This window comes from Seriola dumerili, unplaced genomic scaffold (genome assembly GCF_002260705.1).
Source record: "Seriola dumerili isolate Sdu_G_001 unplaced genomic scaffold, Sdu_1.0 BDQW01000822.1, whole genome shotgun sequence".
Lineage (NCBI taxonomy): Eukaryota > Metazoa > Chordata > Actinopteri > Carangiformes > Carangidae > Seriola > Seriola dumerili.
The window spans coordinates 2,561,924-2,578,273 of NW_019175077.1; the positions used below are offsets into that span (position 1 = coordinate 2,561,924).

At 40.0% G+C, this 16,350-nt stretch overlaps 1 protein-coding gene across 1 annotated transcript in view; it reads left to right on the forward strand.

The window, feature by feature from the left end:
* LOC111237249 overlaps window positions 1-16,350 on the forward strand; it is an 86,521-nt gene that overhangs the window by 63,757 nt on the left and 6,414 nt on the right. The gene's annotated exons all lie outside the window — the stretch shown is intronic.

Genomic DNA, 16,350 nt, shown 5'->3' on the forward strand with positions numbered 1-16,350 from the left:
CATGGACACCAGCTAAAACCAGAGTCTCAGTTTGGTCTACAGACTCTGGTTGGATGGACAGAAGTTATCACTATGACTGCATGTTAATTTCCTATGAGGTTACAATCAATGCCAATACTGTATGTTATGGTTCACTCTTTTTAGGTATGCATGTGACTCATCATCAAGCTTGACTGTACAGTGCAGCTGGTTTCATACAACAGGGGACTCAATGTGCTTCAAGATAAAAAGTAAACAATAGGCAAAGTACATACATGATAAAAACATATAAGATGCAAAGGTATAACAATAAGATATTGTATTATAATTATCACCAAAAGGGAATGATAATAATAATAATAATAATACAGATAAAGGTTTTACCTGTTAGCAATATACTTGAAACCTGAAAAGGTTAAACTCTAAACCAAAAAATGATGTTTTAGGTAGTTGTTTTTAGTTTTAGAGAAGATATTGTTGTAGTAGTTTGTAATACAGTACCTTGGTTCATGTGGCAGAGATTTCCATAGAGTAGGACCATAATGACTAAGGGCACCATAAACTGATTTAGAATTTATTCTAGGTAGTTTGCTTATTCGGTGTGTACTCAGACCTCACACTATGTCCTATTTTTACATTTCACAAGGTGATACACTCACTTTTCTCACAAACACACCATTATAATATCTCTATCCCTATAATATACTATTTCTAAACAGACCCACAGCTCCAGCAGTAGATAGACAGAGAAAGGAGAAAGTGTTCCAGTATGAACTCATCGGTGTGAACAGTTTAATTACAGGGAGTGTCAGCCCCATTGCTTAATGTGTCCCTCACAATTAATCCAGGGAGAGGATGTCATTATCTACCAAAGCCTGGGCAGGCTTTTCTGTCTGGGAAAAGAGGGCGGGAATGAGAGAGTGAAAAAAAGAAAGCAAGTCAAAACAAGGAAGTGTCCTTTATTTGGTTACCAGCCTATGATATGGTCAACCTCTGTAAGAAAAAAAAAGGATCAAGCCAAGATGTTTAGAGATTGTTTGAATTTTTTGAATATTTTGTTCTCCAAATGTTTTGGACACTTGCATCTTATGAAGCCACCAATGAGAAAGATTATTTCAACTTCTTCATGATAGTCTCACCCATCAACTGTCAAAACATGTTGAGCTGGAGGAGGTTAAAGTGACACCAGGATTTCACCGCTTTCCTGTCCTTCCCCCTTCATCATCCACCTCCCTTCCTTCTTTCTCCTCCATCAAGGCAAATCCTAAGGAATTCTGGCCTGTTCTGCTGCCATCCCATAATGTGACAATGAAGGCAACAAATTGGACTGTTGAAGAGAAAACTTGTCTCATGCCACTTACAGAGGTTTTGCAACCAAACCTCCTGCCTCAGATCTGTGTATTTGATGTGGAGTATGGTTTAACTAAAATTTTAATTGATTAGTGGCACATGTGTAGATCTGTGATGAAAATTATTGTGTGCTGTATATAACGTGCAAACACATATACAAACATGCCTATGCAGCCTTTGACTAACAAAGACTTTACAGTTTGAACTCGACAGATCTGATTCTTTGTGACTGTCCATACTTAGTCACTTCTTTTCCCTTCTCTCCCTTCCATCCCTTTAAAGAGTTTGACCTTGACTGCTTCCTGTTGCCCGGAAGGGATGAGGAAGGTCTGGTAATTGTGACAGGTGTCGTGTCTTAACAGCCCAACATGACATTCCAAGGAGAGATAGACATTTGGAAGTTTTTTTTTTTTTTTTTCACTCATAACCTTAAAGAGACAGCATGGTTTGTGTGTGTATGCAGACACACAGTATCTGAGAGATACTGAGAGAGAGAACGTATGTGTGTGTACCTTCTTACCACTGATTCCCAGCATCATTTTGGTTAAGTGGCTTGGATACTTATCACCTCCAGCCTCCAAGGCCTGATTAAGTTCAAGGTAATCCAAAGTCAAATTCTGGATATCAAAGGCACGACTTGACTTTGGCATCTCTCTGCAGCATCTTAATACAAAGCCTGGTTTCCTGAAATTTTGAGCATTACATCTTGAAATATGTGTTCCATGCACTTACAGTGAGAGATATAGCTTATTCGCACCACAAAAGGATTACCTGAAGGAGGCATGTTTTGGTGATGTGATTGGTTTGGCTTTGATAGTACAAAGGTTTAGGACTTGTTTATTTCTGATTTTTGTTAACTGCCTATGGTTACAGGTTACTAAATCGTTACTAAAATAACATAAGTTCATATTGAGGCATGTTTTTTTAATGGTTTTAATGTTAGTCCTTTGCTTTTTTTTAGAATCTGGCTTTTTGCAGGTTTGAGTTTACATATTTACAAGTTCAGTCATTAATTTAATGTGATCAATGTTTTAATTACCCATGTTTACCCATGTTTACCCAAATTTAACTGTCATTGAACAGTCAATATAAAGGGCTTTAAAATATGGAAAGGACTTATATCCCTTGTTAAATAAAGATGCAGGTAAACTTCAATATGCTCCAGAACAAACCTGAAAAAGTGATCTCCTTAGAGCCCAGGATGAGTCAGACATGGCATGGAAGTAAATGATGGGCTGCTATCTGAGTTGTTTACTGTAGGCTGGGAGTAGGCTTTATTTCCTGTAAAGGAGATTAGTAACAGTGAATTATGCATATCTTATTTTCTGGATTATCTTGAGCACTCAGAGATACTATCACACTGGATAATCTCTTTTAAAGTTGTTCAGTTTATTCTAACTGTAAATATAGGCATTGTTGCTTGTTTATCTTTTCCTTAAGTCCAATTTGCTCTGTGCTACTTTTGGATAGAGACTATTATTACACTTTACCTATCATTATTCAAGTTGAAATGTCCATATAGACTTTGATATTTGCCTTGTAGGCACAGTAATAAGAGCAGGGTGGATGAAAGCTACTGTAGCATACTAGCCAATTTATCACTATGTGTGTGCATGCAGTATGTTTGTGTCCCTACATGCAAATATGAGTGGCTTGTCTTGTCCAGTGGTGCGTTTAACCAGACACAGACCTTTGCTTCAGCCAAATCAGGCCCAACGCAGACAGTGTGCATCCATGCCATTTTCAAGCTGCTCCAATTATATCTGCTGACCGACCACATATTGGCCAAATTTACAATAATAGCATATCTATTTCCATTCTAATGGTTGACATTGCTTGGCTTATCCATGCATGTATGTCGGTGGTCTTTCATGCTTTGTGGTTTGGTCCTTTCTCAGCCATGTGCAACGTGCTGTAGCCTGTCTTGGCCTTGTTTGTGTGTGTGTGTGTGTGTGTGTGTGTGTGTGTGTGTGTGTGTGTGTGTGTGTGTGTGTGTTGCATGAAGCCAGTGTGTGGCTACGTAACTGAGTTTATATGTCCATGCATCAATATCTCCGTAAATGAGCATGTGCATCTGTACAGTGTGACCCCTGACATTTAAAATATGTGCATCTGTACAACAGTATACGTGCCCATTAATTCAAATGTGCTGGAGTATGTGTCTATTAGTCCGTGTTGGCACGTGTTTGTGTGCCTACATACAGTCTGCATTAGTGGTATGAGCCCAAACCTCAGCAAAAAGGCGTTGAACTTGGGCCAGCTCTGATAGACAGGGTGCTGGTGTTGGTGGAGTAGAGGGAATGACCTTCTATAGCTTAGCGAGCCTCTGCACAGTACCCCCCCCCCCCCATCTCCCCACAATCGTCCATTCCCTCCCTCCCCCTCCTCTGCTGCCTAGCCCCAAGCGCCTGCAGGCGTTGGAGATGCATACATGCATTGCCTCACTGTGTGAGGCTTTGTCTGTTTGTGAGAATGGATGTATCGGTGTGTATTAGCATGTAGATGAGTATGACTGTTTGTGTGTGTGTGGATGACAATCTCTGAACAAAAGAAGTAGCAGTAGAAGTCTACTTTTCTCACACAGTAAACACTGATGCTCCTTTCTGCTAGCAGAAAGGAGCATCCTAAAGGAGCATCAGTGGGCACACAGGTGCAGCTGCACCTGTGTGCCCACTACATTTTCATGTTGTGATTGCCTTTTGTTTTGAAATATACACCTAAATGCTATTACAACGGCAATGTGGTACCAATATCAATGCAAAAAATGAAAGGATCGATCATAAAGTATTTTTAATGTGTAGTGGTTTGGTTTAACACACAGCACCTTCTATACAGTGGCTGATAAAGTTGTCATGGCAAAATAACCAATTAAGCATGCACATCAGAATGCTGATATATTATCATCACCACATACTTGGCTTAATAACAAGTGTGAAACTTACAGAATCCCTGAGCAGTTTCCCTGATATATTTTCTTGGAACAAAAAAAATGATCCTTTAACTCTAAATCTTTAGTTATTAACAGAGTTGTTCAGTAGCCTACATGTACAAACAAATCTCTATCAGCAAATTTGCAAACTGAACTGACTATACTGAATCAAAATTGTGACTGACCAAATCAGTAGCTTTAAGCATCAGAAACCCACCAGTGGCTAAGAGCACCGTTTTCAGCTCAGCTGTGATATACAGTATGTTACTTCCTTAGTAGCTTATTAAAAGACCATGAAAGCCACAGAAACAATCATAATATGATAACTCTACCATAAATAATGAGTTGCTAAGCTAAGCTATTAACCTTATGTGCAGTGCTAGGCTAGTTTAGTTTTGAATTAAACATGACAGCCTGAACCATAAACAGACTGAACATACTACTGAAGTGAAGACAACCTAAATCAGCGCTGAACATCAGGCCAAATGAACGGCATTGCATTCACTTATGTTGTACATACTGAAGTGCCTTTGAACCATGATACATTCACTTACTGTTTTACTTACTGAAGTGCTTATGAAATGTGATAAATTCACCTACTCAGGGGTAATGTAATGCTGTCATAGGCCCTTGGGCTTGACGAAGCCTGTTGGCCAGCAACCACATATTCGCCACAACCAACCTATTTACCATTGCACATACTGATACCCCCAAGTCAATCCTCACCACAACAAATATACTGTACATACATTCACTTAATTTACATACTAAAGTCTTTCAAATTACCCCCCCTGCGGTGGACCTTAGAGTACAGATTTGAGAGTTTTGTGAGAAGAAGGCAAAGACATTCCAGATCTTGCATTTGCTGTTGATGTGACTGCATTAATGAATCAACTAAATACTAAACTTCAAGGCAAAGGCCTATTTGCATATGAATTGTACAGCCTGGTGAAGGCTCTCATGAGAAAGTTGCAGTTTCTTTCAAGTCAATTGGAGGGTAACATTCTGACCCACATGTCAACACTGAAAGAAGCCACACCATCAGCTGAGCACCTCCGCAGGTACTCATCCATGTTAGGGGCACTGCACTGCACTGCTCATTGACCTGCAGTCTGATACACTACTAGCAGAGCCCTTAAAGTCAGTATTACTGCTGGAACAAACATTCTCAGTGATAAAGTTTAACATATCCAGATACAGATCCTCTCTCACTGACGATCTCCTGTCAGGCATCCTTCGTATATCCACCTCAGACATTTAACCTGACTTCATTGCACTTCAAGCCCAGCGCAGACTTGATTTCTCTCAATGAACAAGAAAAATAACTGAAAAACAATAAATTAGGTAATTAAACTACAAACAACACAGCAATAGCACTGTAACTATATAAAATTAATTTAATGCTGGTCTTTGGAATATTGCAAAAAAAGAGCACATTTTGTTCACAATCTTTTCGTGAATGTTGATTAAATAATGATATAATGTTGGAGTTTTTACTATTCCTGCTCCACATTTTCATTGCCTAATCATAATATCTACTCTTACCAGTAGCAGCTTATCAAAGCAATACAATTACATACCGCTTTTTATAAAGATATAAAAATTAATATTGAACAGAACTGAGTTCAGCCTATTGGTCCGGCCTTCCACAACAGTCCCAGTTTCTGGGTTGCCCTTTGGGAAAAATGAATTGCCCACCCCTGGTCTGGAATGGCAACTGGCGGCCTGCCAGCAATAAGTATCTTGATTATTTATTTATTTTATCTAAAGCTCCAAATGAACCAGTTTTTCACCAGAGCAGAACAAGAACCACCGTCACCAGCTGTAGTCCAAGACGGTTGAGTTAAGAGTCTGGCTGTTAGACTAGAGACCTGCTGCAGGCAGGACAACCCGAGTCGGGGTTAGCCACAGGGGCGTGTCTATGGGTGGGCTGGGGTGGTATGCCCACCCAGAGATAAGCCTTGCCCACCCAGAGGCATCATCTGCCCATCCAATGAAAACTGAAAAAAGCTACTTTTTTAAGCGTTCGTAGTTTTCTGTAATTTTGTCATTGGTCATCAAAAAATGCACTGCTTAAATATTGGCCATTTTGAAGGTGTGGGTGTGCTTAGTCAGTGCTCCTCCTTTACATTATTGCCAAACCACAACGCTTCTTCACACATGCGGTACAGACACGGTTAAGTGAATTGCAAGACCTGTTTGAAGCTAGCTGCTCTCAGCAATCCAATTAAAACTGTTAATACCTTTGATTCTTGTTCATTCTTTTTTCTGATTCTTATAAGTTGTATTAGTAGTCTTGTATAGTTTCACAGTTGAGTTTGCACATTTTGCAAGCTGTGTGTTTCTTTTAAGTTACCAGCTCAGTTGGTGGCTATTGGTTTAGTAATTAGCCAGCTAGCTAGCCAGCTCCAGGCGAGCTATAGCTGATTTGTTGCTAGTCACTGGAGTTGGTTTGTTGGGTATAAAATATTTTGACAGAAGGGTAACACAACTAGTTTTATTTAACTGGCTAGGTAAATCTTCCAGCATGGATAGGTGGCTCATTAAAAAACAGGCACCCTGAACCCCAGTGCATGCTCCCTACGCTGTCAAGCCCAGCACATCTACCTACACCGAGCAAAGCGTTACTGACGGGGGCAGTAAACTTCTGTCCTCCACAGAATCCAGACGCACCATCCTCCACCTCTGCTGTGTCTGCTCCTTACTTAAATATGGATAGCCAATCCCAGCCAATTTTAAGTAGTTATCCCAAGCGCCCATTTGGACAAACTGTGAGAAGCTTTAGTGCGGGCTGGTACCAGTCTTGACCATGACTAGAATATTCTGTCTCACATGATGCCTGCTTTTGCTTTGTCTGTTGCAAATTTGGGGTTTCCAATTCCGAACGAGAGGACATATTCATGAAATGTGGATACACTAATTGGAAGAGAGTGCTTGAACGAGACAGTGGTTTCCTTAAACATGCCTCTAGTATTCCTCATGTTAGAACGATGTCTGCATGGAGGGAACACCAGCGTCACTCAGAGATAGGTGAAAGTATTGGGTTACTGGGTCAAACCCAGATAGAGAAGAACAGGTACTATTATAAAAGCATAGGCGAGGTCATTCAGTTTCTCACTGTAAATGAGCTAGCTCTCCATGGGAAACGTCAGGGGGATGGGGATGAGGCAGGTCTTTTAATAAGGCTGTTTGATTACACCATTCAAAAAGATCATATTGGGCCAAGACATCGTTCTATCCTAGGCAGAACTATTCTAGTTCATCATACAAATGTTCATCATACAGGCACTGCTGCCCGCATACTGCATACTATTCTATTGTAGTCTACTGAAGATCCAAACCAAAATTTGCTCACAAGTTTTCCTCTGTAGTTCATACAAATGCTCATCACAAAATAAAAAGTTTAGTTTAATTATTATGTTCTTTTTCATGGGGTAATGGCCCCGGACCCCCCTACAAAAATTGGATGCTGTAATTGTATTCCTTTTGTATTTTAAATTCCAGTTGCATTTTCATCCATCAATTTCTTAAATTAGCCTTTGATTACATTCAGGCCCACCATCTAATGGATTAGCAAAAAGTTGGGCTGAAGCCAAACTTACTTGCCAACCCCTGGAATATAGAATATATTAAAGTCATAATAAGCATTAAAACAAATCCCTGAATATGGCTACATGTCTATTCCAGCAAAATTCTTGATTAGCCCCTTGAATCAAACGTTGTCTCAAAGTATGCCATTGGCATTCTTAAGTTAGACAGGTAAGCATCTTTGTTTTGACAAGTCCCTGGGAATAGTGCATGGATCCTCTGGTACCCTCAGTGTTGCCTTTAGTGGTCTCCAGTTTGGTCATGCAGTGGCAGAAGCTGCCATTCTATTTCTTGGACAGCAAGTGACCCTGCTGTGGATGTAGCCTACTTGTTTCCAAGTCAATGTCCAGTCCTGGTAGTGAGATCTGCTTGCCATCTTCTTGGCTGAGTTTCACTCTCTTGAGACATCAAGCTCACATTAGTGTTAGCTACACTGTGCCTCAAGCCTTTTTGAAAAATCTAAAATTAAAGTATTCCTTTGGTAAGTAACTCCTGGTCTCGCTCTTTTTTTTTTTTTAGCTTTTCACTTTTCAGCACCATTCTTATGTCTCCTAAAGTCCACCATGGTTGTTTACAATTTTTTGCACTGAAAATGGAGTCACAGCATTTAGAAGTCCTTTCAGTCTCCTGGGCTTCAGCCCAGGAAAGCCCGCACATTAAATCACCCATGCACCTAGTAGTGTACATTGTGGAGGTATTACATTCACTTACTGCTGTACATGCTGCAGATTGCGTTTGAATGGTGATGCAACAATTTAGCTCATGAGAAAGTGAATGAACTACATTATCAGTGACTACAAATAAAGGACGGACCTCTTTACCTTCCGCCACATTTCAAGTGATGAAGTGTAATAAACTGTACTATCATCACTATACAAGCTAGCCTGTGATGAGCAACAAAATGCCAACTATAGAACTAATAAAGGGTTAAGATAATGAACAGTGTAAGTGCTGGAACAGCCAACGGTACTCCTGGCAACAATACATCTGTGATGGTGAATAACAATCTGCTAAAAGTTGATCACCAGGAATCAGGTGGCCAACAAGGCCACTGTTCTTTGTGATAAAAGTATTGCAGGCTCTTCCACCACAATTTTGAAACAAACATCACATAACCGCTGCGGGTTATGCAATAGAGGACTTGGTAAGTATTGTGATGTTTGTGATTGCTGTATCTGTGTGATTGTTTCCTTATTTGAGAATAGTCTATGATGCATGTTGCTTGGGGATAATTGTCACTGAAACTCTGAGGCCTTATTCTTTTCCCTCATAAAATTTTCAAGTATTGGTCTCCAGAGCAGGAAGATCTAACAGGCTGTGCTCCCGCTCTTTACAAACTATGTACCTAAGTCTGTGAACAAACCAAGATACAGCCTCATTATAACAGGTAACAGTTGTTCATGGACCACAAACTTGATAATCCTTGGCTGTAAGAGAAAAGCTGTGAGGACAAAAACTCTCAATACCTACACCTGTGAAAAAGCAGTGTTAACTTAGCTGACTTGAGCTGTTTTACCATTTTGGGCTACACGGATGCATGCTAGACATTGTTAGGTCAATAGAGATTGACTGCTGTTAACCAAAATCCACCATGCTGTTGTCATTTGGAAGAAAGTCTGTTTCTGTTAATATTCTTTAGCTACTTCTAGCAAGCATCTTGGTCCTCAGCACACCCAACAAATCGATGTAAAATGCATTGTCTCAGACAAGTGAATGCATGCATTTTGCAGGGTGATGCAACCTCAGTAATGGTGACTTGTTTACGTCCTTTACTTACCCACAGCCATCGCGTGATTCAGAGATTCAGCATCTTGCCTATTTTTCATTTGCGGCCCGCACGTCTCCCATCAAAAATAAATAAAGAAAAGATCTGTTGACATCATCCCAGCAATAATACATAAAACTGGTACCTTCCACTATAGTTGTCTATATCTAGGCTTAATATGAATATGACACAAATATGAACATGCCAGCAACCTCTATGTAGAGAGATAGATCAGGCTGGTGGTAGCAGAAACGCAGCAGAGACGCAGCCGGTGCAAACATATATGCGTGATTCCCATCAGCCACCATGCTCACGCAATGCAGGCAGTGTAATCCCAGCATAACTTGCTGGTACTAGCCCAGAAAGCCAAGCCCATACATAAATTGTTCCTTAGTTTTAATTTCCAAACCAACTCATGTGCTATCTGCATCCAAATTCCTATGCACAGCTATGTCTTACTCCCCTTCTCTAAATCCTGTCTCCTCCAGGTAACAGTACTAGTGCTCTATCTCCATCATTTCTCTGCTCATTACAGTTTTAAATATGTCCTCAGTCACAGCAGCAGATCCCAATATTCCCAATCAGGCCTCTTGCCAGAAGCCCCATTCCAAGAACTAGGTCCAGAACCAGTATTCTCTCAAATCCAAACCTTTATCCCCCGCTTCACATTGCTCCAGTCTTCCTCTCAAGTCTCAGTCCCATCTATACTCCTAGCCACAGCCAGGGCTTCCATGTGCAACTGACACATAAATAACCAAGCCTGTCCGCCACCCAGGCAAATTCAAATGCACCTGTCAAAGTGATGAAGCACCCGCCCGCAGGGAAGCATTGTTTACATTTTCACTCCACTCTTTGCAAAAGTGAGATTCTAATTATTTTCCCACTGTAAATTAAAGCCAAGTGGGACAGAATTACAAACCAAAAGGATCATGGTAGTGGCAGGAGAAAACCCCAGCGCTCCCATGTATGAATTGTGCAAAGGGTGGGAAATCTTCTGTAAAGTGTCCTTGAGTGCTGTGAAAGGCGCTGCCAAATAAAATGTATTATTATTATTAAGAAAATGAAGAACTTATGCAGTGTATTTGTGGTAGACAGAAGGAAGGTCATGATCTTCTCTCTTTAAGACTGGAGATAGTGAGAGTGATAGAGAGGGGTGAAAAGGGGGTGTAATGAGTATACTTCTGTTGTGCTCATTACAGACAGGATCTAGAGAACTTCAACCAACTGGAATAAATTATGCCCTCACATTTCATATATAATTATATGCCAAAAATGTGCTGCATTATTTTTCATACCAATGGACATGGAGAGAGAAAGTCAGAGAGAGCAATATAGATAGAGAGTGAGAGAGAAGTGAAAGATTTAATTAGTCTATGGGAATATGCAAATGGTAGGCAAAATTAGATAGAGGAAGGGAGATCTGGGTAAGAGAGGGTGCACAAATGGGAATGATTGCTATCTAGTTTGGATCAATCATTTAAAGATCAGGAGGAATGATAGGTCTATACGTGCCCACGCCTTAGGCTCCTGTCCTGGACATTTGCCAGCCTGGCTCAGAGTGTCTACCCATGGAGACTTCTCCTTCTCTCCTCCCTCTAGTCACACATGGATACACACACACATATGTGCTGGTTTGTAAACAATTTGTTCAAACACTTACTTATATGTATACCCATATGTATACCCATTTCCAATAAAAGCTTAATATTAAATACCTATGAGCAACTCACTCTGGGGCCTAGCCTATAAGTTTATTGATAAGTTATGCTACCCCCCCCACCCCACCCCCTCCCAACCACATTCATTTAGTTTATGGCTTAAACTGTCTCAGTGTGGTAAAATTATAACTGACTTCACATCCACTGGGTTGGTGGTGGTGGCCTGAGATGGTGAAACCTGCTCCCCTCCTCTCACCGGTCCATGATGGGAAGAACTGTCCTGCACGTCCTCATCATCGTCTCTCTTACTCCCCACGTCATTGTGTGTCCAGTATACAATATGCTAAATGTTCAATGGCATTCATTATCATTTAAATTAAATCTTTAAAAATATATATTTTTGATTTTTTTTTTTTTTTTCAAATCAAGTATCTGGAACAGTAATGTACTTAATGAAAATACCTGGGTTCTGTGACAGCTACATTTGTGGACATTGAAATTCTGCACTGTTGTGGAAATATTGTATTGTATTGAACTAATTCATAACAGAGTCACACCATGCAGCCTGGCACTAATTTTACGTATACAATATGAAGTAACAGTGACTTCATTAATAAATACATCTAAATACGAGTAAAACGAAAAAGGCTTTGGTGGATCATAGTGGTAAGATGATGTAAAACAAATCATCATGGACAAAATCTCAGTGTAAATAATGACCAAAATCAACACATTTTATTTGATGTGCTCCACTATAAATAACTAGTAGGCCTATAAGAATATGTAGAAGACGTGCTATATGAATGTGCTTCAATATAAAAAGGTAAGAAAGTAAAGCTCTTGTGATAATTTTATCTGACAAGTTGTAATATCTGTCACATGCATCATCAATTTCTAATAAAAATGCTAAAACAAAAAACAAAACAGGTGAAACTAAATATTTTTGTCCGATTATGATTTATTGTTTTGAATCCAAAGTGATTTTAAGCTCTAAAGCTTTTAACTGAATGACTCGTTTTCCCTTTAACATCACAATTAACTGTCAACACGAATTTTCCGTGATATCAACGATCGTAGGTTTAACACCATCTTACTTTTCAGAACATTATCTTCATTGTTTGTTGCTGTTGTCATTTGTATAAATTAATGATTTCAAGCCCCAAGCAAGTCCTGTAGCAGTCTTATTACTCCTCCATGAAGTCCATTAGCATAGTATTTATGAACATGCAGCGCCAGATCCAGAATGCCGTTTGCTCGTTCTCATAGCCCAGAGGCATGATGAGAGTGGCACTACTGCACATATTAAGTGGGCGGCATGACGCGGAAGTAACCCGGAAGCCAGAAACTTTTCTGGCGTATGCGCCAGGTGAGCAACTTCTATAAAAATGAATGGGCGCCATTTTTGATCTGGTATCCAGTTTTAATAATACATCCATGGTGCATAGGCATTGAGGATAATCCTGGGATCCTTTACGAGTGATTAGCTATATCGAAAGTATACTTGTCAAGCTGTCCTTGACTCAGCTTCTACAATTCTGAGATTAGTTAGGATATTGCTCACATTATATATCACATTACATTTCATCATTTGGTACTAGGACTGGGCAATTAATCAAATTTATTTTTGATTATGATTTTGGCCTCCAATGATTAAAAAAACTAAATAATCAAAAGAAAACTATTATTATGCCACATTCTGTTTCACAACAGATTTCATCTCCCGTACAAAAACCATCCAACATTACTGGTTCTGCTCTCCTTACTGAAATTATGAAAATAGATTTGTTATTGCAACATACAAGTTCTCTTACACATTCACCAACTCCGTTTCTGATTAAGACATTGGTCTATGATGCATTTTCGCTGTTCCTATGCAGAAGTTCATCTGCATCTCTCTCTCTCTCTGACCCTGTGTATGAGGGGCGGGACAGCGCTCACACACACCTTGGAGCACTGTGCAGTACACACACACTGAGACCCTGCTCTTAGTGACAATGGAGAGAACTAAACGTTTTGAAGTGTGGTTTAGTCTATTTCATTTAAGGATGGAAACACGAGTGATCTCTGGACACATCCAGTGAAAGTCCATCACATTCAGAGAGAGTAATGTACAGTTGTCGACCAACTAGCTTGCAGCTCATCCGTCGCTCATCCCACACTCAGATAGCTTTAACTTATATCATGTATTACAGGAATAACTACATAGACACAACGCTTTTTGTTTTGTTTCAGTTTTTTTATTTTCTGTTCTTTTTTCCAAAGTCAGTAAGAAATCATGTTGAATAATCGTGATCTCAATATTGATCAAAATAATTGTGATTTTGATTTTTGCCATAATCGAGCAGCTGTATTTGGTAGACACTTTTATCCAAAGAGACTTACAAGTGAGGTATAACACTAAAGCTTCAGTGCAGTAGGAGACCTTAGTGTAAGTACTAAGTACTACATCTATTCAATAAGTGCAAGAAGATCAGGTAAAGTGAACCAAAAGTAAATAGTAAGTGCTAGTTAGGCATGTTAGGGTGTTAGGAGAGGAAGTGCTCTCAGATGAGATGTATCTTCAAGAGACAGTCCTGCTTGGTAGCTTGTCCCACCATCGGGTAACCACAACCAAGGGATGCAGGGATGGTAAAACCAGATGATATTCCTTGATAGAACGCAGTGGCCGAGAAGGAGCATGTTAGTTTGATGTTCAGCTCTGCTTGCCTATCTGTAAAAGTATATGCATTCCACCATACCCTGTGATTGGTTCCCATTTTGAAACTGGCAATGGCAAAGTTTTCTGCAAGGTCAAGAGGTCAGGTTTGCCTACTGTTTTGGTTTTTGACAGGGATATGCCACATCGGGTCACAATGGAAATGTCCTTTTGTAAAAATGGTCAATTCTAGACAGTGTGTTTATGTTTGACATGTGAGAAAATATAAGGAAAATGCCAGGCATTGATACTTGTGGTGGTAAAGGATGTGTGAGACAAATATATAAAATACACTGTACCTTTCCCAGACAAAGCTATTACTAGAAATATATGTCACACAGTGGGAAATTACTACCTAATTAGCAGAAACTGTCTGCCTTCTTTTTAGCTGTTAGATGAAGTTTAAATCTCAATTTAGAAGTGAATATGAATCAGTTTTTTTCTAAGTATAACACAAAACTATATCTTTTTTAGAATGTGGTTTATTTATCCTTATGTCGGAGGCAGTGATGCCTATTTTTTTAGCCTCAAACTATGATTTTAGTAACAGTAATTCCAAATTCATCTCTTGACAGACTGTATATTTGCACTCACTTGAATAAAAATGATGGACATTTCAGTCAAATTTTATTACAAGTCACAGTGGATTTTTCAAAAGAAAACCTTTCCACAGGCGCCTGTATTTAAGTCCTGATTGCCTTTATTCTGCATTCATTTGTGGTATGGTATGATTTGGTAGGTGTGAAATCGCATCTTCTCCCAGAAAGACAGACAGACTATATTTGTGAACCATGGAGCCATGTCTGCAGCTGTGCCATCCCCACATCCTGTGTCCCTGGGAGGGAGGCTCCCATTCTCCATGTGCATTTGCAGTAATGTCTACAAATACTGAAATTTATATCCCTGCTGGAAAACATGGTTTGCCATTTATAGTCATCCGCTAAAGGAAATAAGGCCCGTCTCTCTTGATGCAAGTCAAGGGACTGATGCAGACTCTATCAGATTTCTAAATACAGGCCCCAACAATAAATCCCAGCTTGATTGGGTTTGAATTGGGTTAGCTCACTTGAATGCTATCTGCTTAACCCACAGCTGGCCTGTCTGCTCCATGCAGGCATTGAACCTAAATCAGTCACTTAGTGCTATCACATGGAACAATGGTGGAGTGGAGAGAAGCACTCAAGCTAGGGCTAGAAGCCAGGCTAGTACCATAACGTAACACAACAGACCAGAACAGAGTAGTGTAGAGCAGACAGGCCCTCTTATGCTCTTTCCTTTTTGTGTCATAGCAATGATGCATCCTGAGAGCCATGGTGCATTGCATGAAATGGCATCACCCAAACTGAACACACAAACACCTTTTCAGGCTTTTGTCTAGTCTTGTCAACTGGATTTCACATGCTAATTAGCGTAGGATGGTGGCATGGTTAACATGAAATAAATATATATTTTCATGCAAGCCAAAATACATACACATGCACACCACACAGGGGAATTTAAGCAGGTGTGTTTAACCAAAGTGACTAAGGGCACAGAGGTTGAATCCGTGGTGTTTCTATCACCACTGTACAGTTCCTACAAATCCCAGATTGGGGCCTTAGCTGGGTCATAAGAACACATCCTGTGGCCAGTAGAGCAGGAAAGGATGTTTTCTTATTTGTGACTTTAAATGTTTATGATTTCGTGCTGGATCATGAGCAAGCAGGAAGAGATGGAGGATTTTCTGCACATTCCCACTTGTGTTTCCTCAAATAATAAATAAATGAAAGCAGCAAATCAACATACACACACTACCCAGACAAACTGATTGCTGCCTTGCCGAGGTGCTGATTACTGAAGGAATTCAGGTAATCAGTTTCCCCCCAGTGTGGACCAAGGCCAAGCTTGAGGCAAGGTGCAGTTGAGGCAATTTCACTAATGAGCAGCTGCATTACTGTTGAAGAGATGCCCCCCCCCACTCCCTCAACACATACACAAACCATCATTAAATGTTCTTGGCTAGTCCTCTTTCTCTCTGCACTCATGACTTTTTGACATTTTGACAATGAGGTCCTTCCAACTCATGGGGTTGTCTGGTTCACGCAATGACTCTAATTACAAGTGTGATAATGGCTCATTGTTTTCATGGTGAAGTGCCTACAGTTGTGTTTGGCTAACTGTTTATAAGTGTGGAGTGACAACCATACACTATTAAATTAAACATCTCCTTCAGCTTGACCCTGCCACTCATGGCCTGCTGAATGAGTCTGCCTTTTTCCTTTATCTGTATTTTTAGATGAATCATAATTACGCAGCCAATTAGAAGGTCACCTTGAGTTTTACAAACTATCTCTTCTTTGTGACTCTAACTGTGTGTGTGTGTGTGTGTGTGTGTGTGTGTGTGTGT